Below are 21,535 nucleotides of genomic sequence, written 5' to 3'. Positions count from 1 at the left end.
GGAACTTCGCTGGTATAAGGATCCATATGATCCCTCCCGCTCGAGGGAAGGAATTGCTCTTGTGGGGTGTTTTAGTGAATAGGGTACATACCTTAGGCCTAGACTTCCTGCGTAAATACTCCTTCAAGTGTTCGGGCGGAGATCTGGAGAAGAGTTCCCTCCACCTGGTGAGTCGCTTCTTCAATGACCTAGGTGTGAAAGCGCCAGACGACGAACAACCTTCCCAGCCGTGGTCCTCAGCAAAACACTGCTGACACAGCGTGTGCGGGTCTGATGCAGGGAATGATCCATCGCAGGAAAGGTACCTACTGAAGCCCACCTGAACCAACCTGTGTCAGGGAGGGTGAGGGATTGCAGGCTGGCGCATGGTAAAATAACCAGGTTACTCACCGTAGTGACCACCTTACTCCTAGTCCATAGTCCCCTTTCCTCCATACTTATGGGACATCTCTCCATCCTGTGGGACAGGACCGGATCACTTTGTAAAAAGCATCCAAAAATGTTTTTCAAAAATGTGTCCTTCCTCTCTTTCTTGCGCGGGGTCCGGCACACGGCTGTAACCCTGCCCACCTTGGCTCCGCCCCACACATCGCCCATCAGTCCTTTTCTATCGCCAGGTCAGAGACCTATTAGCAATAACAGAGGAACCTTATTAGAGGGGACGGAAGGCGGGAGTATGGAGGAAAGGGGACTATGGACTAGGAGTAAGGTGGTCACTACGGTGAGTAACCTGGTTATACTCCTACGTCCCGTCCCCTTTCTTCCATACTTATGGGAGATTCCCAAGCACTCCAAACAGGAACTACGGGTGGATGGAAATACCCCTTACTGAAAAAGGTTCTTCAGCACAGCCTGACCAAACTGAGCATCAGCTCTTGATCTCATGTCAAGACAATAATGCTTACAAAAAGCAGATGGGGAGGCCCAAGTAGCTGCCCTAGCGATGGACTCCCAGGGGACATATTTCTGAAAAGCAACCGCAGCTGCCTTTCCCCGCACCAGGTGTGCATGAATACCCTTAGGAGGTTTCAGCTCTTGGACAGTGAAAGACTCCGTAATGCAGGCGGCGATCCACCAAGAAATAGTCGCCTTAGACGCCTGCTTACCCTGAGGGTTCCCAAAGGTCACAAACAGTTGAAAAGAACTCCTAAGCTCGGACGTTCTGTCCAGATAGAACTTAAGAGCCCTTCTGACATTGAGACAATGCAGAACCCTTTCTGCCTCTGAGGTAGGGTTCGGAAAAAAGACCGGCAGGGAGATCGACTGATTCAGATGGAATTCAGTTACCACCTTCGGCAGGAAAGCAGTATTCGTCCGTAGGACTACCTTATCCTTGTGAAAGACCAAAAAGGGATGCTCTACCGCCAAGGCCTGGAGCTCACTCACCCGCCTTGCTGACGTAACGGTGACCAAAAAGGATAGGTACTTGAGGTCCACCATGGCCATTGGTTCAAAGGGCTTATGGCACAACGCAGTCAGGACTACATTTAGATTGGAGGGTAGAGGCGTGTCAAGCCTGCAAAATGCCTCTTAACCACTGGTTTACATAGAGAGTAAGAACATTGGTCCGTAGAAAGATAAGAAGAGACCGCTGAAAGGTAAGTTCTGCATGAAAGAACGTGAACACCCGACTCTGCTAGGAAGGATACGAAGGACAGCACCGTGTCAATCGTAGCCCCCCTTGGGTCCAACTGTTTTTCCAAACACCAATGACAGAACCTGAGCCATTTACTTCTGTATTGGGATCTAGTCGAGGGTTTCCTGGCTGCCTGGATAATGCGCATGTTATCCGCAGACAAGTTAAGATGTTCCAAAGACTTGAACTCAGGCACCATGCTGCCAAGCTGAGCGATTGTGGGGAGGGGTGCCACATCTGCTGTTCCCCCTGATGAAGAAGATTGGGGGTCACTGGTAACCTGATCGGCGGATACACCGACAGGTGTTGAAGTTCTGAGAACCAAAACCTGGCCGGCCACCACGCGGCTATGAGTAGAAGGGGACAGTTCACAAGTTCTTCAGCTTCCAAATTGCTCGATGGACTAGAGGCAGAGGCGGGAAGGCGTAAGCTCTCATGTTGTGCCATGGAATCTTGAGAGCATCCCCCAGAAAGGAGGCTCCCAGCCCCCCTCTGGAGTCATACTGAGGAAGCTTCTTGTTTACCGCCGTAGCGGTAGGTGTGCTCCAAAGCAAGAAAATCCATGAGAGGACCTCCGCCTTTAACTCCCACTCGTAGCTGACCACTGTCCGCCGGCTGAGGGCATCCGCTGTGACATTCAGCTGGCCGGGGATGTGCACTGCAAGCAGCCAAACACCATGAAGCACAGCCACTCCTAAATCTGGATGGACAGGTCCACGAGAGGGGGAGACTTGGTTTCCCCTTGCTTGTTTATGTAATACATCGACACCACATTGTCTGTGCGTATGCGGACCACCTTGTTGGCTATGATCGGTCTGAACGCCTTGAGCACTAGGAGGATCGCCAGAAGCTCTAAATGATTTATGTGGAGGAGCTTGTCCTGAGGCGACCAAATATCCGAGACCTGAAGAGGATCTGACGTCACACCCCACCCCAGGAGGGAGGAGTCCGTTGTGATCGTCACCGTAGGGGCTGGGTCCTGAAACCCTGCACCCACCGACAGGTTGCTGAGAGATGACCAGCATTCCAGGTCCACTCTCATGGAAGCCGGAATCATTATCAACTTGGAATCCGGATCCACAGCCTGACACCAAGAACTCTGAAGAGCCATCTTGGTCCCCTTCACCTTCAGACGAGCAAGGGGAAGAGCCAACACGCACAAGGCCATGAGGCCCAGAAGCCTCTGGAACCACCAGGCCGACATGCTCTCCGACAGCGCAAACATGTGACACGTGGCTAACAGATCCGCCATCGTGTCCCTGGTCAGGTATACTCTGCAGTCGATCGTGTTCCAATGAAAACCCAGGAAAATCAAGTCCTGCAAGACCGTCATCGAAGATTTCCGCCAGTTCACCGACAGCCCAAGATGGAACAGGAGCTGAAGGAGAGACTAAAGATTGCCCACTGCTTTCAACGGATAAGGGCTGCCAGTCGTCCAAATACGGATACACATGGATACCCTGCAGACGAAGATAGGCCGCAATCACCGACATCATCTTCGTGAAGACATGTGGCGCCGAGCTGAGGCCAAAAGGAAGCACTTGAAACTGGAAGTGCTCCTCTCCCAAAAAGAAACTGAGATATCGCCTGTGTGGATTCCAAATCAGAATATGCATGTACGCATCCTGAAGATCCACCACACTGAGCCAATCGCCCATCTGCAAGGAGGACCGGAACTGGCTGGGTGTGATCATCTTGATTTTCTCTTGGGGTAGGAAAAGATTGAACTGGGAAAGGTCTAGGATGGTGCGCAGGCCAGCCTGGTTGGCTTTGGGCACCGTAAACAGCCGGGAGTAGAAGCCCTCCCCTCATTCCCCGAGGGGAACGGGTTCCACAGCTCTGAGGTCCAGAAGTTTCTGATCCTCAGCTTTGTGGGAGGGCGAGCCCGACAGCTGAAAAGGAGGGTTGAAGGGTGGGGTAGGGGGTAGGGGTAAGCGAAAGCCCGCCCGAGCGACTGACAAGACCCATCTGTCTTCGGTAATGGTCTGCCACGCCTCCCAATGAGACGCAATGCGTCCTCCCATCGGGGTCTCGTGCGAGCGCGGAGAACCCTCATTTTGTAGGTTATTCGGTGGTGTTACCACCTGAACCTGAGGAGGAGGCTGAGGAGCGGGAGAAAAACCGAGTCCGTTGTTGCCTACAGCGGTTATTCCCCGAAGGGGTATCCACTCTGCGAGATTTCCGGTCAAGGAATCCCCTAAAGTCAGAGGAGGTTTGGATTTGCGACAACAGTCTCTGGGTTTTGAAAGGGGTCTTAACAAGGACCGACAAGGACTTAGCTGTCTGAGTGCTATCCTTTGTCTTGGTGAGCTCTACATCTGTTGTAGAATGAAAGAGCTCCTTACCATCAAACGGAAGGTCCAACACCTTGTCTTGCACTTCTTTTGAGAATATAGTAGCATGCAGCCACGCCTGCCATGAGGTATCAACCCCCAGCATAAGGCCCCGAGCCGAGGTGTCTACGTTATGAGCCGCAGCCTCCAGGAGATCCTGGGCCAAGACCCTGGCGTCGGATAATCCTGCCTTAAAGTCTTCCAGCTTCTCGACCGGGATGAACTCCTCAAACTCTGACAGATCTTTCCACATCCGCATATTAGCCCCCGCTAACACCAGTTCAGCATTGGCCTGCCTGAGCTGCAAGGGCGAGTTGGCGAAAAATGTTCTCCCAAGGGAGTCAAGGAGCTTATCCTCCTTTCCCAGAACCTGAGTAGCCGTCGTGGAAGAAGTTGCTGCAGGCCTGGACTGCAAAGTGGCCGCAGCCACCACTGTGGAGGAGGGGGGCGGACAAGACGACAGTGCCACCTCTTCCGAAGAATCGTGCGTCAATTTTCTTATTGACGAAAAGTCCAGAGTGTGGCTTTTCCCAGACCCTGCGGACCTCAGCCAGAATGTCCTTCTGCAAGAACAGGCCGGTACGCTCCAAAGGAGACAGGGTGAACGGTCTGTGGTGAACTGCGGCATGTGAGGAAGTGATGCAGGGGTCCCCGTCGATGGATCAGGGGTCTTAACTTTAGCCTTAACATAAGGAACCTCGGCAGAGCCGGTACTATGAGGCCTGGAATGTTTCTGCGACATACCAACCGCCAAATTAGCCTTCACAGGAAGGACCTCGGCACTGCCGGTAAAAGAAGGACTTTCCTTCTTTGCCCCCTGAACAGATCTGGGGTCACCGCAAGAGCGGGAACGGTGAGAAACAGCCTTCACCGATAAGGCCTTGTCAGGCCTCTCAGAAATGTTAGTAGCTTTAGCCTCTGTACGAGGGACCTCAGACCCAGGTCCGGTAACAGCCTTATGCGCGCGGGCCTCCAACATCTGTTCGGTGACACCAAGCCCAATCAATGCCTCGGGGCGCACCCCGGTCTTATTCTTGAGGGAAGCTGATAGAGGGGCCTCAGAGCGAATTCCGGTACCCCACGACTCAGTAGAACTGGGTCTACAAACAGCCCCACAGGAGGGGCCTCAGAGCGTGCTCCGGTATCCACAGGCCCCTTACGAAGACCCTCTGAGAAAACTGTGGTACAATGACAGAGCGATCAACGCTCCTCCTGACCCGGGAGGAACCCAGAAAGGTATCCCCCGGCTGGGGTGCTCGGAAAAGTAAAGAACTTACCGGGCGTTTCTTCTTTTTGTCGATGAACGCCTGAAAATGCGAAGGAGGAGTTCGTCGGAACACCTCCTCCCACCGCTCCAACCAACGTTGAAGTGCCCGGGCCGAAAGGGAGTCACAGTAAAAACAGGAGTCCCAACGGTGATCCGGACCCAAACACGCTAAACAAAGAGGATGGGGATCCACCCTCGCGAAGCGTCGGTGACAGGATGAACAATCTGGAAAGTCTAGTTTGAACGACATACACAGACTAGTACACGATCGCTAGCGAGAGCCATAGAGGAAAAAAGGGAAGAAAATCTTCCGAGGATGCAAGTGCGTCCAGTCCCGAATGAGCGGAGAAAAGGACTGATGGGAGATGCACGGGGCGGAGCCAAGGTGGGCGGGGTTATGGCCGCGTGCCGGGCCCCACGCAAGAAAGAGAGGAACGACACATTTTTAAAAAAAAAAATTTTGATGCTTTTTACAAAGTGCTCCGGTCCCGTCCCACAGGACGGGGAGATGTCCCACAAGTAAGGAGGAAAGGGGACGGGACGTAGGAGTATCAGGGAAATACAATTAAAAGTATGGAACACTGGTTCCCAAGGAAAGGCAGGCACATCGAAATATGAGGGAAAAGGCCTCAACCAACAGTGCAGGTGAATCAGGTCCCCTACCGTTGCCACAGAAAAGAGCACTGGGGTGTTCACCGGAGGGCTGAGTCATGGGAGCACATGCTCAAGATACCATGCCTCCGGGCATGGCTAAATTTAAAGGGGAAAGGCTTTTTTTGTGTGAAAAAGCTCAATTCCCGTCCCTAGCTAGGGACGCCCGTGCAGTATGAAGGAAAGGGGCCGGTACTAGGTGTAAGTGGTGTTATTTTTGGAGGAATTGATGACAACCTCTGAAGCCACTTAGGTTCTGTAAACAGTTCAGCTCTTCTACATAGAGCTGTTCAGAAGACCCTGTCAGCTCCATCCTTTACAGTGGCTTTCCTTCTCAGAGGAGGATGAATGACTGTAACCCCATGAAGTGACACAGCCATTGAAATAGCGCACAATAACAGCTTCCTTTGCAGAGAGAGACACCTTCAAAACAAATAGCTTGGTAGTGAAAACGGAGCTGAAGATTTGCCCTAGGATAAATCTGAGGGAGTTCAACAATTGACTCCTCAAAAGACACTTCAAGATTTAAGGCATCCCTCTTCTAAAAGACATCCTGTGGGAACGATTGGCAAGGTTGCACCTCAAAGATAAATACCTGACCATACACATCATTCCACCACACAGGTTTTTTCTCCAATTCTGCTGGTGGGAAGATATTGGGGAGATTTCATGCCTTCCCTTTCATCTGCTCCACGGTTCTTCACAAAGACCAGGAAGCCTGAGGTCCTGGCACTGAGGGAAGAGGGCTGCAAGATTACCATTTACCTAGACAACACAATAGTCTTGTTCCAGGACAAAGAGGTCCTCAATGTACAGGTGCAGAGTGCAGATTGGTTAAGGTTGAAACTGTGACTCTTAGGGCCTCATTACACGGATGGCGGTAAGGATTTACCGGTACCGGTAAAATACTGGTACCGGTAAATCCTTACTGCCTTACTACGAGGTCCCTTTGCGGGTTGGGGGATTTAACTCCTGCCTTTTGCAGGCATTAAAAACCAACCCGCGCAGGCATTAAAAACCAACCCGCAAAGGGTCCCAGGGAGCTAATTACGGTACCGCAATTTGCGGTACCGCAATTAGCGCATTCCCCATTCCCATTATGCCCTATGGGGCAAAAATGGGAATGGGGAAGGGCAATGGTGGAAGGGGGAATTACCGCCCCGCCAACCTTGGAATGGGGTGGTAATTCCCCTTTCCGCCAAGGCGGTACCGGTATTTTACCGGCATGAACCATGGCGCTAATAGCGCCATGGTTCTCCGCCATCCGTGTAATGAGGCCCTAAGTGTCTTAGTGATCAAAAAGAAATCTGGTCATTACAGTAGGTTCCCTGTCGGCCTTGTTCAACCCGTCCAATCTCAAAATGTGATCCATTGAGAAAGGGACCAGGACTCATGTTGAGGGTCTTAGACTGGTGAGCGTCTGGGCATCTTCAATCCATTCAGTATTTCTGGAACTACTTTACTAACAGGTTCAGCAACGACCCAAGAGCCGGCATTTATGGAGTGGTAAGTCCTTCCATCACTAGTTTTCCAAGACTTTAGGAGCAATGACTAAAATGTCTTGGTGTTTTGACCATATGGCGCTTGGAATGGGTGAGTGATTTTTTATCACACCCCGGACTTGGTGATAGAATAAGGGACTGGCAACACGGCTGGTGTGCTCGATGTGGGCTGCTCACAACATGTGGCAAATGGTCTCAGAATGAACTTGACCGATACATAAACAGTTTGCAGCTACCTGGCAGGCTCCTTCCCAATTAAATGCTTGAGGGAAGACAAGGATCATCCTACTACAGATGAACATTTATTCACAGTCATATTCATCTATTACTAGGGTGCACCAGGTAAAAATTGTTAGCCAAAATAGCAGAGGACTTCTGGGATGTCTGGCTCAGCAGAAACAATTAAATTCAAGCAGAGTAGTACATTTAGGGCTTTCATATATGCTGGCCAAATCAAACTCCAGCTATTTGTCGGATTATAGCTACTGGCACCTGAACTTGGAAGTGATTTGGTAACTGATGAAAGTTTGCGGTCGCTGTGATACAGATCTTTTTGCATTCAGACTGAATAGTCCACTGACCAGATTTTTAAGTTAGACAACGGATCGAGAACTGAATTCCATCGCTGATTTCCTCCAGGCAAGCTGACCGGGAACAAATAACGCCTTTCCCTTTTTATCATGATTTCCATAGCAAACACTCGAGTCAGAGACAAAGGTTCAGAATGATGCTGATCCACGCTGTTTGGACAAATTCAATGCAGTTTACTGCTCTGTTGGAATTTTCCACATTTCCCTAATCCTTCTTCCCCTCAATTCTCTTCTCCTACAGGATCCTCAAGGGAATCCACATCTTTGTCAAGAAGTGCATCACGCTGGTGCGTACGTAGCTGATGGTCTTCTGGTGAGACCGATCCAAGTGGAGGCCGATCCAAAATCCAGGTTAAGAACCCAAGGTGCTCCACTCCCTGCTCAACAGATATTCACTCCATCCACAATAGTAGGATCAAGGACAGTACGAACACTGGGTGGACGGGCATAAATTGCTGCTTGTAAAACTGCTGATGGCCGTAACAATGGGCAGCCTGGGTTCTGATGATAGGCAGCAGGAGGCCTGCTAATGGTCTGCAAGGACTTGTGGCGGGTAGCAAGTGGCCTGATAGTAAAGTAGAGTAGAACAGCTAGGGCCAGGATAAGGACAAAGAGAGGCCAGGACAAGGTAGAAGGAGCCAGAGAGGCAAACTCCTTGCCCAGAAGAGAAATAATAAGGCAGGGTGCGTAGGAAGAGGGGAACACAAGGCAGAGTGAGAAAAGACTGATCTACAAGGTTTCAGGGGAAAAGCCAACAGTGTTACTCACCGGGATGACTTCAGAAGTAACCTGGAGGGGGGCCAGCTGTGTCTTCTAGCGGCCAGCACAGAAACGGTGCTGCTGCATTTCCACGGAGTGGTGCTGCGGCTACCGCGCATGCCCTGAAACAGGACACTGGTCCACGGCACATGTTCCGTTGAGTTAACATGGTGAAACATATACCACCAGCCAGCCGTGCCCTGCGTCCTGCAGTTCGGTAGGCAGGAAGGGCCATTCACCAGGCCGTTTGCCAACGAGGAAGAAACCTCCAATGCCGAGGTGAACGGGTCTGGGGTTTTATGGTCACAATCTTTTCATTCTTTCACAACCTCTGCAGCTACTGGCATTGAGTATTTCATGTACTGCTAGATTATTAGAGAGCCCTGAGTACCTAGCATGGCCAGGTGCTATATACATTGGCCTGGTCGGGGTTGTGAGCTAGTGTCTGGATCAGTACTTGATTCTCATTTGGGTGGAAATCGTTCAAGCAGTTAATGACTTGTTACACTGAGCTATGGAGGGAAAAAGCATACAGCACTGTTAACACACAGAGATCTGCGATTTTGGCAGGCCACATGCATGTGGAAAGATAACCGGCCAGAAACAATCCCTAGTGCACAGACTTTTTAAAAGTATCACGGTACTATAAACCTTCTCAGGCAAAATATTCCACTCTTTGGGACGTGTGTAAGGTTTTGAAATGTTTTTGCATCTTGAGGAGACACAGTGTATTGCATCGCAGAAAAGGCTGTATCGTGTGTTGGCCGATAATATAAATGTCCATGACAAGTACTGTACTGTTGAGGTCAAAGGAAATATAAACTTTATTAATTAGTGAATATTTACGGGGACATTACTGGCTATCAAGAACATATAACATGCTAACTGGACTGCAGCCCTAAAACCCACAGAATATTGGTGCATTTGACTTTCTATAGCGCACTATGGTGCCAATAAGCACATTTCGAAATACTGCCACAGAGAGAGTAAGTGTGCCATCAGTGATGTGACCACATACCCTTTCTTTAAAAAAAATTGCAAACCAAGTTACATGTATGGAATATGAGAATGATGTATTATTTTGACATAACGCAGGCAGAAAACAGTGCATATGAATGACTAACTTTGGGAACCATGCATGTCGCTTTTAAAGGAACCCCTTTGCCATGGACAATTCACTTGAGATTAACTTCTAGAAAAAAAAAGTTGCTTAAACTAAGAATGATTGCTTGTGCCAGTGAGAGGTTCAGTTTGAACTCGTCCATCAATCACAGATCATTTGCCAAGGTGCAGAGGGACATTGTGCCATTTATTTACTCTGCAGCCTTTGATTAACAGAAAATCAATGTAATGTGAACAGCACAGGTGATAAAAACTCTCTACTGTCAGTGATGTAGTTAAATCTGATAGAGTCATTCAGCAACAGCTGCGCACGTCCGTATTATTCCAGGAAGAGCAGAAACGTAGAAACCGACTGTGCGTTCACCTAAACAGTACGTTCGTATATCATTCAGATGCCAATATTTGCTCCCTATAGGAATGTGCAATCGGGTGCTTATAGAAGAGCTTAATCAATCACACATTGCTGCACATTAAATGGAAATACACATTGAAAAGGCACCCCAGCGCTGTAACAAGAGAAAAACAAGAGCATAGAAACCCGCAAGAAACAATCCCCATTCCCCTAGACCATACAGATAAACAATCATTAGGGCGGAAACAGGAGAGTCTTTAATTTGAAATCTAGTGTGTTTGAAATAGCCACCAGCAGGGAGTTCCAGAGCTTCCTCGATTGGTTGGGAAATGAGTTGCCCTCCCATCTTTACAATTTAACTTTGGGGGAGACACGAAGATCAGCTGAGGAAGCGCCGAGCACTCTGGGAGGATGATACGTTTGAAGCACATGACTTATAAAAGCCGCCCCAGTTATACAAGGCTTTGTGAGATATACAAAGAGCCTTCAAATGTATACGTTGGTCCACTGGGAGTCTATGCAAGCAGCGAAGGGCAGAAGAGACATTCTCTGCATCCCAGATGCAGCAGAATCCTCATGGCTACGTTTTGAAAACCCTGCAGCCTGTGGATAGATGACTTAGGCAAACTCCATAAATTGCAGTGCTGAAGTCCAATCTGCTTGATATAAAAGCATTCAGCAATTGAATTATATATGGGTGTGACGAATTGGATTCTGCTCCGCAGGAGTATGAGCATGAGTAGGGGTCAAATAAGCAACTCAGCCCTCACACTTTTACAAGCCAAAACACAATGCAATCATAAAGGTGAAACAGGGACAGTTAAGAGACATACCTCCTTCACCTTTTGTGGTAATGTGGGCCAGAGGGAAGACTATACTGTTAAGAGGGGTGTCAAAGTGAAACCACTAGTGACCCAAACAACACAGTTTCACAGTCCAAAATAAAGGGAATGTCCAAACAAATTCCATAAATATATATAAACTTTAATCAAACACGCCATCTGCAAGTAGAACAAATAGAAATTACTATGCAAAAGCCCACCTCAAAGGAAGAACAGAGAATAAGCAACCATTTGGAGAAAGTAGCACCCTGAGTGTAGTTCCAGGGGTGGTAGGTAAAGTACTAACCACAAAAAGAATATGTTGTTGAAAAAAAAAAGAAATTGTGACCTAACCAATCTCTAGGGTCCAAGTGGACCATGGGGCAGTTCAGTGTTAACAGTACCTGGATTCAGTTCTTGGTGAGGTGACACAGTCAAACCCATGGTCGAACGTAGATGCGAGCTGAACGGGCTCAGATTGAGCAAGTAGGGTTGTGGAGGCCCTGGCAGCAAGCAGGCATCAAGTAGAGGGCAAATGCGGTAGCTCTGTGTGGTAGAAGGCGGCTCTCAAAGATGCAGGTCTAGGCAGTCCCAGGAATGCTTCTCAGTTGGTCAGGCTGAGTTTGGCTTTAGCTGCCAGGGAGGGGTCGATGAATGACGCTCGAGCGGTTCGACTCGGCAGGCAATGGTCATCCAAGTGGTGATATTGGGTGCGTCGATGTGGGATCAATGAGGCGGAAGTTTAAGGGCAAGCTGGGCCAATTCGTGGTTGTAACCACTGGGTAAAGTTGGTGTGGCTTGACTCAGTTGGGGTCCCAGCATTGAACAGTCGCTTCAGGCCTACCAGGTGACAAGCTTTGACTGGAACATGATACAGTGTTGTGCATACAGTGTTGTGCTGGTCGAAGGTGCAAGCAAAGTTCAATGTTGTGGAGAAGCGCAGCAACTAGTGCCGGCGACCTCCCTCTTGTTTCAGATGCAGTGAACATGTGCGACAGGTTCGGTGCAGTGAACTGGGCGCTTTTTGTCTGGTCTGGTCATCTGTTTGCTGTGAGGCCCACTCAGGGGTCCACAAAGATTGGATGGCTCTGTTCAGAGTATGCTCCTCGGTTCAGGAGATTCCATTGCAGAGTGGTAGGTCCTGATCCACAACAGAGGTTCCTCCCGAAGTCCTCCTGCAGTGGTAGTGGGCTGATCTTATTTCTGTCCTAGATGATTTCTTCTTCATTTCAGGCTGAGGGCTTTGGGGGCGGTGCAACTCCCTGACTCTGCTGCATAATCTCATTTGGGCATACAGGTTGTCTCTGGAATACAAACAGAGATATTTCAAAAGAGAATTTCACTGTGTGATTTGTATTTTGGATTTGTGGTTTGAGAGAATATTGGATTTTTTGAGAACTATAAGTTAGGTAGTTTGTTTATTGGCGTACAGATTGGTGTTTACTATATATATACTAATCTTTATTTGTGATCAAATATCCTATCGGAAGATGATGCCATGAAACATCAGGGCCGAATTTAAAAGTGGCTTTCGACCATGCATTGTACATATTTTTCCTGCATGGGTAATGGGTGGCACAGGATTCTGAGGCATGGAAGACAAAATGAAGGAGAGTGTGGAGAGTGGGAACAGATATGTTGAAAGAAAACAGCCCGCCGGATAAAGCATTGCAAAAGTTATATATTACCTCTACTTTTAAGGAGGAATATATTACCTCTACTTTTAAGGAGGAAAGACAAATACTTGTTCATTTTTTGTCCCATCTCGTCTTCCACCTCATGTTGGTGGAGTATACATTGTCTGAAAAAGAGACTTATTTACACCAAATCACATAAAGTGTTCAAAATATTTCAGCAGAATTAGCACTTATCCAACAAGCTAGTGATCAACGAGAACAAGAAATAAGACAACTGATGCTCTAGAAAATAATCAGGGATTACTACAGAAACAACACACTCTCTTTCAGTGAGTACAAGACAAATATAAAGTGTGCAGAGAAGCATAAACAATTATTAGAAAGAGAAGTTTTAAAAACTAATGACATTCATGGTCAGTGTTTACAGACACATGGCAAATTAAATTGTAAATGTAATGATCACACTGTGAACTTAAAAAAAATAATCTTAATTGCTGGTTATGATAAGGCAAAAGGTGTTATTATCATTTGCTTGCAAGACAAATGGACAACATCCTTACGTTAACCCATTCACAAAAAAGTAACACTCCCCACCCTCCAGATGTGCTCCTTTTATAGGTTGTCGGGCACTCAACCTCAGATTTTCCAAAAGCCCTAAGTGGCATGCTATTTTCGCCTCCTGCTCGGACAAAGGTCTCTATTGACCTGAGTGATTAGTCTGCTCTCAGGGTTCATGTGCACCAGATATCACGTGGTAAAGCTCATCCAGGTAAAAATGGTGCTGCACAAGTACTTCCAGTCGCGTCCTCCTCAGACGAGGGGTGTAGAGGCTCCACACGCTGATGATTTTCCGTTGCTGATGTGAAGTCAATTGTTGGAGCTCGTTTAGAGCGGTGTGATCCACTGGCTCAAGTCCAGTGACCTTGCCCCAGCCACCTGAGATAGGTTGAAAAGTCCACAATCAGCACTTTTGGCACACATGCACAGTCCAAATGATAGTGTCCAGCAATGCCTGGTGCTAATAGGGGATGAGGGGTGCCCTAACCAGAGTCTACTAAGATTTAAAAAGAAAATAATAAACACTAATGGAGCCCCTGTTTTTTTTTCTTCCTGGCGTGGTAGTGTGCAGTATTAAAAATACTCTGGGCCATAATTGGAACACACTAGCACCACCCCACCATTCCACACAAGCTGTTCTGGTGAGGCACTGAGCAACCTGCAAATAAAATTGTTAATACAGGAGATGGACTGCACCCTGAGTTCTTAGATGACTAATGAGCACAGACACAATAGTGAATTTTTATAGGGATCCCAACGAGACCCCTCGTTTATTAATCAAACTCTAATTTCTTTTCTCTCAAAGAGTCTGCTGGTGTGAGTTCCAGCTGAATGGGGCTCTGCTACTTCAACTCATTCTGTCTTAGAGGGGTCTCAGGGACCCTAAGGGGGAGTCTGCCGCAACAGATCCCTTAAATAACCTTGTGTCCAATCCACATAGAGCGTGAGGCCAGAGGGTGTCCTAGTTGGGTGGTCCCAACAATATAGGCAGCTTCAGGCAAGCCGCCATACCATCCTGCTACTTCACGCCAGGGTACCTCCCCTCTACCCCCTTCTTAAAGTATTGGGCATCTATATAACTTCCTATTCCTACTTAACAGTTAACCTACATAACCTACTTAACATTTACCCTACATAGCATTAATTAAATAAGTATATACTGTAAGGAAGGCATGGTATCAAACAGTAAGACAGACACACGTGACCACAGTTCAAGGGTGTTTATTGAACTCAATGGGGTTTGTCAAAATAAAAGGACCAATACTAATAGACCTATTGCCAATCCTTACTTCTAAATACAAATAGTGTGGGAAAAAATGTTATGCAAAAAGAAAAGTGTTCAAGAAAAGATATGTCAGGATATTCAAGCCATTGGCTTCCCTTCCCCATGTTTTCAGCACGGGACAAGGCGGCACACACAAGTTTAGCACAGTCTCCGGCTTCCAAAGCATGAGGATGCAGGTCAGATCTTACTATCAGGGCCTTCTATGTCAAAGTCTCTTTGCCATTCAAAGTCTCTTATTTCAAAGGGCCTAATGAGACACACAAACATTCCAAAGTTCTTTTCTACTCATGATTCTCATGTGCAGCTTCTTGGGTGATTCTCAACTCACCTCGGGCCCCCCACCGGTGGGCTCAGACTCACTTTAACACAAAGCTTTCACTTGATCTCCCTGTCGGGTTTGGACGAAATCCATGTATTTTTCAAATCTTTTATCTTGGGTGATTCCCGACTCACCCCTGGCCCACCTCTGCCAGGCTCAGACCCACTTTAACACAAAGATTTCACTTGATCTCCCACTGTCTGGCTCGGACCATATCCATGTATTTTTCCAAACTTGTATCTAGTTCATCGAAATTGAAGACTTTGGACTGTGCGTGGGTTTTGACTTGACCGGTCATAGGACCACTTTGATTCACATTTATCTGCTCTCTCTCAATTGATCTCCCTCCGCCGGGCTCAGACCAACTATATCTAATTTTATCACAGAATCGCCTGAAACTTCGACAGGGAAGATCTGCAAGGAATCTTCTCCCCTTGAGCTGGTGGGACCAACCAGTTCGCCAAACACCAAGCAAAGCCTCCCTCTCCTGGGCGAATTTGCTGTGCATCGCTGCAGTGAACCGGATAGCCAGGAGGATCGGAGCCTGATTGGGTTTTAAGGAACGCACCTTTTATTTGTCGCTTTGCTCTGCTGCTGGTTTCTTCCCTGGGCAGTGTAGGACCCTCCAGTCTTCCTCCTTCTTGTCAGTCCGACAGTCGCTTCAGGAACCGTGAGCCTGCAGGTCCTGCCAGGAACTTCTGCCTCAGCTACAGCATTCTTCTTCTACTAAGGTACTGTTCAAATCCGGTTGTTCGTTCCGTCCGACCACGGTGAAAGTGTTTTAAATCTTTCGCTAATCCGAGGGCTTGTCCTTCTCTACTCTTTTGAATAACTTTTCTTCTGACCAACTCCGTTTTGAACTCTTGGCAAAGACTTAACCGCAAACTACTTTGAACTTTGTGTTTTGTGTCTTTCTCTAGGTCGCCTCACTTGCGGTTCCTATTTTACTGTGATCTGTGCCTGTAGACTCTCTCCCACTCTCTAGGTCCACGCCTAACTTTGGTTAGTATTTTACTGTCATCTCTGTCCTTCAGGGGCTCTCCCACTCACTCGCCCCCCCTAACTTAGGTTACTGTTGTAATGTGATCTGTGTCATCTAGACTCTCTCCCACTCTCTAGACCCCCCTAACTGTGGTTACTGTTGTACTGTGATCTGGGTCCTTTAGGAACTCTCTGCAATGTCTAGGACGCCACCCCGCTGGGGGCAACATTTGTACTGTTGAGTGTTCCCGTCTGCCCTGTCTGTGTGCTCCTGATGGTGTGCCCCCTCTGTGCATCCTGCACTGCGCTGCCCATACTGTGCATCTCTCCTCTCTCTCTTCTGCTCCCTCCTCCTCCTACTTCCTCCTCACACATTATATGGTGGTTTACATCTCACCTATTTTCTCTAACTGCTACTCTATCTCCTATCCTATCCCTCTCCTAAGTGAGGAAGGAAGAAGTTCAAGAGGGACACCCTGGTCCCTAACCTAGGCCTCCCTATCACTGATACTACATCAGTGCTTCCTCCAGACAGACTCTTAGCGACATCCTTTTTATCGTTCCCTCTCCAGACCTATGAATCCTGCATATGGTCTCTGTTCTCTCTCCTTTTTTGCTCCTCTCCCATTAATGTTGGCACCCAGTTGGAGGTCCTCTTGGCCTCATTCCACTCCTCCAAGACCATCATTAATGTCTATCTGAATGGCACCGTATTGGACCCAGGCCCTCAGCCCAATCTCCTCCTTTTTGATAGGGGTGACCTGCATCTTATCAACTTCCTTCTTTCTCCGGCTATTCCTACCAGCACCTCTCTGGCTCCTCTGCACGTCCTTCTTCTATCACCTTTCTGGCACCCTCCTCATCTTCTCTCGCTGCCTTTCCATCTTCTTCTACCTCCTCTGCCCACTCTCGGTCCCCTCTAACACCTCTGCAGGGCATATCTCAAGACTGTACACTTCCATGGAAGTCTTTCAAATGTGGCAACCTGCTCCACTTCGCTACTCTCAACTGTCAAACACTCCTCTGACATCTGCCACCTCCTAGAAGAACTTGACCTCAATGCCCTTGCTCCTCACCAAGATATGGTTCACGCCCAGCTCTTTTACAAGTTTTGAAACTCTCCTCCTTGATGGCTACAAGATCCTCTCCAAAACCAGAATCAACTGTCCCAGAGGTGGAGTAGCCCTGATATTTCCAGAGTGGGTCCCTACTTCTGTCATTCCTGTGCAGACCTACTCCTCCTTTGAATGCCTGGTCTGCAGGCTCTCTATCTCTCCCGGCCTCTCTGTTACCCAGTCTACCTTTTACAGGCCACCTAGCCAGGTTGCCCTCTTCCTCTCAGAGTGGGCTGACTTTGCCTCTTCTGTCCTTGACTCGACCTCTCAACTTCTCCTCCTCAGAGACTTAAACATTCACTTGGATGCTTCTCATGCCTCCTCTGGGCTCTTACACAACCTCTGCGACACTCGCTCTCTTTCCATTCTACCTTCTGGTTGGACACACTCAGCCAGGCACACCTTGGATACCCTTATCTCTTCAGACATCCAACTCTCAAACCCTCATACCACTCCTCTCTCATGGTCTGACCACCTTCTGTTCTCCTCTCACCTGAAACTCTCTGTCCCCCTTGCAAAGCCAGCACTGCCACCTACCATCTCTGTCACTCGGCCCATGAAGCGTGTGCCAGATAAGGTCTTTGCTGCTATTTTCTCTGCACCTCTCACACTCTGACACAGCCCTCTCTAACCTGCATATTTCAATCTCAAAAACTCTGGATGCCCTTGCCCCTGTCTTGAGAATGTGTCTAAAGCCTACCTCCAAGTGCAACTCTTGGTATGACTCCGACCTCGCCACCCTGAAATGCAAATGTAGGGTGGCTGAGAGGAAGTGGGGGGCAACAAGGACATCCTCTGACCAACTGGCCTGCCGCCTCCCTCAAAGGCAATACAGACTCTCTGTCCTGTCCAAGAAGAGACCCCACATCCAAGCCCGCATCGCTCCAGTCTCTAAAAATACAGGCAAACTTTAAAATCTGCAAGGAGCTGTCCAAGCCGTCTTCAGTCTCCACCTCCCCTTTGGCCTCCCTGCCCCTCTGTACGGCTCTGGCTTCTGACTTCACCACTAAAACTCAGGACATCCTGTCCTTTCTCTCCTCTTCTTCCTCTACCTCTTTTCTCCCCCTTCTGGCTGCCTCTCCCTCTCCTCCTCCTTTCTCCTCTTTCTCTCCGACCACACCTGACAATGTTTCTAGACAAGTCCGATCTATGACAGTGTCATCCAAGCAGGTGCTCCTCTGTTCCTCCAGAACCATTAAGGACCACATTGACACCCTTGCTCCAGCCTTGGCCGATTTCTGCAATCACTCTTTTGCCACTGGAACTTTCACATCTCCTCTCAAGCACTCCCTTGTGCACCCCCTCCTGTAAGAGCCTTCTGCTGATCCTTCCTTTCTGGCCAACTACCATCCAATCACTATCACTCCTTTCCTGGTCAAACTCCTGGAAGAGCTGGCCATCTCAGAGATTACTCTCCACACTGAATCTGTTGGTTGTCTCCATGACCATAGGCCTGGCTTCAGAGCAGCCATAGGCACGGCAAACTGCTCTCCTGAACACCCATGAAGATCTGCTCAATAATCTCGATTCTAGCCTTCCTCCTGTCCTCATCCTCCTTGATCTCTTCTCTGCTTTTGACACAGTCAATCATGCTATCCTGATCAATCATCCCTGTGAGAACCTGGGCATCATGAATCAGGCCCTGACTTGGTTGACCTCCTTCCTCCTGGACCACCCCTCCCAAGTAAAACTTGAGTCATCTCTCTACCACTTCTCTGTCCACATGTGGTGTTCCCTAGGGATCAAACCTCTCACCCTGGCTTTTCAATGTCTACTTGTCCCCTTTGGTCCACCTTCTCCTCCAACTTTCAGTGTCATGTGGATCCCCTTCAGCCTCCTCTCCTCTCTCGCTCATTCCTGACTGCCTATCCATGATTCAGGAGTAGTTTGCCTCAAACGATCTCTGCCTTAATGCCAGTAAGACTGAGATCCTTCTCATTTTGACCCCTGCTCCTGCTTTCCCTCTCACTCTGGCCGCCCCCTTTGGGCCCTCTTCCTTCACCTCTGTGAGGCAAAAAACCTTTGTGTTATCTTTGACTCCACTCTCTCTTTCGCTCCTCACATCACGAATCTTGCCAAGAAGGCCCACTACCAGCTGCACCTCCTTCCTTTTCTCACTTTCCCCCAGAAGCTCCCTGTCTCCAGAGCTCTGGTTCTCTCTATGCTGGACTAATGCAACAGCCTCTTTCTCAATCTGCCTTCCTCTATTCTCTGCCCTTTGCAACAAATCCAGAACAGGACTGCAAGACTTGTCCTTGGCTTCAAGCCCCGGGACTGTATCTCTCCAGTCCACTGGCTCCCGGTGGCTGCAGGAATCAAGTTCAAGATCCTCTGCGCCATCCACAAGGCTTTCTGGGGCCGGGCCCACACTGCATCCAACTCTCTCATCCTAAACACCTTCCTTCTCGAGCCCTTCACTCAGCCACCTCCAACTCTCTGAGGGTCAGATGCTTTTTCAGGCAGAGAGTGGGGGGTAGATCTCTCTCCTCTGCAGGTGCCTCTTTCTGGAATGGCCTCCCTGTCCCTCTCAAACTTGAGCCATACCACCTGAAGTTCAGGAAGCAGCTCAAGACCTTCCTTTTCGCTTCTGCTTTCACTCTCTCTCTGTCTAGGCTCCTCCATGACCAGTAGCCACTGCAATTCCTCTGGGCCCACCATGCAAGGGCTGTATTTGGAACCCTACAGTCCCCTGCCTCGTTGCACTTCACCTGAGCCGCGCTGCCCTGTCCGCACTTACTCAGAGCAATGCTGTCCTGATTGCACTTCTCCCTTCGCTCCCCCTGGCGCTTCCCTTTCCCCTTGCCCCTGTACTATCACACTTGCACGATCTGAATGACACAAGGCCTATGCTTGTTTTGCCCTCCCTCTGTCTTCCCTCCCTTGTCTGGTTGTGCCTAGAAACACTTGTGTACAGGCGCGTTATAAATGACTTATCATATCATATAATTCCTTGCAGAAGTAGTTACAAAACACCCAAGACATACTGGCCTCCAAAAAGAGAGCTTTCAAAACTAGTCAGGCCAGTCTAATTGAATCTAGGGAAACATTAGTGCAACCTTCATCTGGTATGAAAAATGATCAAACCAACATGGATATTTCTAGTTTCTTTGCTGGACTGTAAGACCAAAACCATTATAAATGGTCCTCTTACAGAACAGACATTATAGAATATGTTTTAACTCATTGAAACCCCAAAGAAGCCCATTCTAGAGCTCAAGCGTGCATTTCCACAAATGTATCAAAGTGTTGATATGAAAGTTGAGATTCCATAACTACTTTCTGCCATGCTCTTCCAAAATATGTAGGGACTCAGTTTGTGATTTCTAGCTCTTGAGATCACTCGAGTTGATTATCACCTAAGCTACAAGAATCTATTTTGTACAAAACCCAACAACTCCCAAAAACAAAGAAAAAAATCCTAAACAAATGCCTGCCCCAGCTGCCATTAAGTTTACTTAGATAAAGGTTGGCAAAAGACTTACTCCTCTTTTATTAAAAATTCTAAAAGGCAGAGAAGACACCCTGCTCAAAGTCAGCCGACTAGCCTTCCACTTGGCACACAAAATACTGATCATATGAAATCGAAGAATGACATTAGTCCACAGTATTTCAGCTTTAAGCTTATCCTTGGTTACAAATATGTTCCTCAGAGAGAAATAGTCAGAACCCAGGATCAGGTTCACATGAAAATCCAAACCAGAATTTCCTGGGGAAAGAAAACGATCACTATCTATTAGAATCAACTACCAAGAGAAGGTCCCTCGTCCTCTTCCTTCTCCTAGGTTCCAGGATATTTGATCCCAGTAAGAGGATGAGTGGAGGCCAACCAATATAAACAATGCCAATTATCAGAACTACTCTCCTAGAAGAGATAATTACTCTTCCAGAGAGGAAGAGAACTATGACCAAAAATCACCTTGCAGTTAAGAGGGTGGAGAAAAGATTCCTCAACTAGAGCGATAATTTGAAAAATTGACTGAAAGCATTGGTCAAATAATAAGATCCCAACAAGGAGTCCTGATTCTAACGCTCACATAAACCTTGCCCAAACAGGAAGGATAGGTCATTGTGGACAATGCAAAGAGGAAAATGTTCCAAATAACAAATGTACAAGAAAAAGAGGAAAAGGGGTATGGGGTAGAAAAGATATGCAAAGCCTCTTGAAAATACCTCTGAATTTGCTGAAAAATGTGCAAAGGCCAATAGTGGTCTCTCCTCATTCCTTGAGATAAAATCAGACAAGAACAAGAAAGTGATGTTCAGTGAAGAGAAACATGTGACAATAACATTTGTGGGGAAAAAAGATTTCTGTCAAGATAAAATCCAACTTTTTCTCTTTCAGTGATGTATTGCTACTTTCAAATGAACAAAGAATAAGTGTTGGAACATGTGTAACAATCTATAAGAAAATAATGAGATTAACCAAGAAGCCACTAGACACGAGACCCACAAAGAAGAAAATAAAATAACTCTAAAAGAGATAGCAGAACAAAAGATAATTCCCTCAACATCAGACCTTTCTGCGGATTGCACTCCAAGTAGAGATGTTGAACTGCAATCAGAAGAAGGGGGAAGTCAATGTTCTATTCTTTATTTCAAAATGTGTT

The sequence above is a fragment of the Ambystoma mexicanum genome, chromosome 4p, assembly GCF_040938575.1.
Source record: "Ambystoma mexicanum isolate Mex_15411 chromosome 4p, UKY_AmexF1_1, whole genome shotgun sequence".
Taxonomy (NCBI): domain Eukaryota; kingdom Metazoa; phylum Chordata; class Amphibia; order Caudata; family Ambystomatidae; genus Ambystoma; species Ambystoma mexicanum.
Note: the sequence above shows the minus strand (reverse complement) of the source record.